Below are 3146 nucleotides of genomic sequence, written 5' to 3'. Positions count from 1 at the left end.
AAATTTAAAACTAGGTATATTCACAAAAGTGTGTTGCTATTTATAAGCTGTCAAAGCCTATTAAAATATAGTATGTGTAATTTTTACCGTCTTTATTTGTCATTCTCTCATATTTTTTATGCTTGAAATAGAATTAATTAAAAAAATTTTGAATTAAAGTAAAGATCTATATTATTTTTATAATTAAAAATGAATTTAGAACAAGGAATGATGGGCTCTTTTCTTTTTTGCCGGTAGGGTGAATGATTATTCTTTATGTATACTATGTTTGTTAGTTAAACTTTTCTGTTAATTCTTTATAATTAAACCATATCATCCATATTGTAATTATTTACTAAACTTAGTGCTTATTTAGTTGTTTACGCCTATCTTCCATTTAGTTTATTTATTCAATAGACTCTATTACATTGTGATAGATGTTTAGACATGATGATGTTTATGTTTGTGACTTAATTTTATTGATATTTATACCTTTTATTAGTAATTTTATCGTTTCATTTTTATTATTTTGATCATATATATTAAACAAATTAAAAAATACATTTTAGTTAAACGGGTCAAAAGCCTATGGGCCAACTCGAGCTTGTTATCTCACAGGCCAATATTGAAAAAATTGGTCACTTTTAGGATTTAGGCTTAAACAGGCTGACCCGTTGAGGCCCGAGCCTGTGACGGGCCTGTCCTACAGGGCTAGGCCGGCCCTTTTTCCCAATGTTACTTACCATTTGAATGACTTGGGACCGTACTGGAAGGTGATTGGTTGAGGGAATAAGTTAAGCATCCTATCCTTCATCCCGATAGTTTGGTTGAAAAAAGATGCACATATTTTGATTATTACTATTTACACAATTATAAAATAAAGATAGACCTTTAGAATTCACTCTCATATATTGGAGATTAGACAATATCTTAAGATTAGAGAGGTGGTCCTTGGATGGACTAAGACACAAGATATAATGAACTTCACTTTATCAACCATTATGATCAACAGGACCTTACCAAATTTGGGCTCATATTTGAAGCTTTATAATATTGCGATGGCAAATTTCACTCAACATTTTCACTTCATTGTCAAAACTCCTAGTAAAAGATGTGCTTCCATATTCTCTTCTATGAAGTTTTTTCAATGCTACAATTTTGCCACTTGGAAGTTGTGCTCTATAAACACTTCCATAGGAACCGGTTTGAATACAATATTTGATGTCAAAGTCCTCTGTTGTCTCAATAATGTCTTCATATGCAATTTTTCCATCATAATTCCATATGGAAAACAAATCCTCATTTTTTGCTTCTCTTGTCTCACTTATGGATTTCTTTTTTTTTAAATGATTTAAATAAGATGAAACCCACAACAAATGTGATGACAAGAAAAATTGCCAAAGGAATAATGATTCTCGGCAAAGACTTTGAGCCTTTATGTATCTTCTCTGGACCAAGCAATTCTTTTTTGCCATTTAAAATGTCATGATGAAAAGAGCTATAAACTTTACCTGGAACATAGCCATTGAGAAGATTGTATGACAAGTTGATGTATTGTAGCCTACCAAGTTCTCTAGGTATGCTACCAGAGATACTATTGTAGCTTAAATCAATACTACACCATGGAGCACTGCACATACTAGATGATAATATTCCAGTGAATTTGTTGTGACTAAAGTTACCATCAAAATGAAAGTAATCCTTCAAAATGTATTATTTGTTTCCACTCAGATTATTATGAGAGACGTCTACATGAGAGCGGTAATTGAAATTTTCTAATTTTTCTGGCATGCTACCATTTAATTGATTTTGAGAAACAACAAAGCGTTGTAAAACTCTCAAATTGAAGATCAAAGAAGGGATATTACCTGCAGTGAAGAAATTTGAGCACACATATAAGTCGTGGAGATTTGCCATAAAATCCAAAGTTTAGAGAATGACTCTGGCTATTTTGTTTCTACCCAAATCTAGCAATGCTCGATAAGTTTGGCAACAGTGGAAGGTAGCACACCCACAAGGCTATTACAAGAGAAATCCAGAGAAATGAGATTTTGAAGAGCTCCTATTTGAGTTGAAATGATACCTGTCACCATTCCACTAAAATTCAAATATAGTACTAGTTTTTGTAATGTAGTGAATAAATTTGTGCACAAATATAAGCCTTTGATATTTGTCATAAGACATAATGCTAAAGGAATGGCTATATTCATATTGAATAGTTCCAAACAAATAAGATCTGCGTAGGTGGAAAGTAATTAAGTGCAACTATTATAAGACTATTCCATATTTTTCTGGCATGCTACCACTTAATTGATTTTGAGAAACATCAAAGTGTTGTAAATCTCTCAAAGCAAAAATCAAAGAAGGGGCATCACTTGTATTAAATAAATTTGAGTATAAATATTAAGGGCTTGTTTGTTTTTGTTTTTTGTTTTCTTATTCTCAATATAATTTTATAAAATTGGTTTTAAGAACAAGTTTTGGAAAAAGTAAACAAAAAAATTTGTTTGGAAAATAATTTTTAAAAAATCACATTTGAAAAAAAAATAAAAAATTATACTTTGACAAGTGGTAGTTATCATCAATAGTGACAAGTAGTAGGTAGTAGAAAAGAAGAGAAGAAGATTTCTCTAATTTTTTAAAACAAAAAAATAAAAAACACAAAAACAAAAACAAGAAAACATGTAAAAGTTGTTTTGGTTTTTCAGTTTTTAAAAACATATTATTGTTTTTTTGTTTTTTAAAACAATCAACTAAAACATATTGCCAAACAAGTTTTTTTGTTTTTAAAAACAAAAAATTTTTCTCAAGACAAGAAACCAAGGAAGCCCTAAGTTGTGGAGGTTTGTCATAAAACCCTAAAATTAAAAGAATGACTCCAACTATTTTGTTTCTACTTAAATCTAGCAATTCTAAATAAGGTTGACAATGGTGGAAGGTAGGACACTTATAAGGTTTTTGCAATGGAAAAAATTCTGTCACTAATTTTGTCGCTAAATATTTACTAACAAATTTTTTGACAGATTAGCTACTGAATTTGGCGATGGACATATATTTTGTTGCTAATTTAGCGATGGAATTTTCATCAGTAGTTCATCAAAAATTAGTGACGGTATAATTTTTCATCACTAATTCCATTGATAATAAGCCATTTTTTTGTAGCGTTG

This window comes from Neltuma alba, unplaced genomic scaffold (assembly GCF_004799145.2).
Source record: "Neltuma alba isolate B1F8T4 unplaced genomic scaffold, ASM479914v2 tig00000131_pilon, whole genome shotgun sequence".
Taxonomy (NCBI): Eukaryota; Viridiplantae; Streptophyta; class Magnoliopsida; order Fabales; family Fabaceae; genus Neltuma; species Neltuma alba.
The sequence above is the reverse complement of the archived record's forward strand: the minus strand, read 5'-3'. Positions refer to the sequence as shown.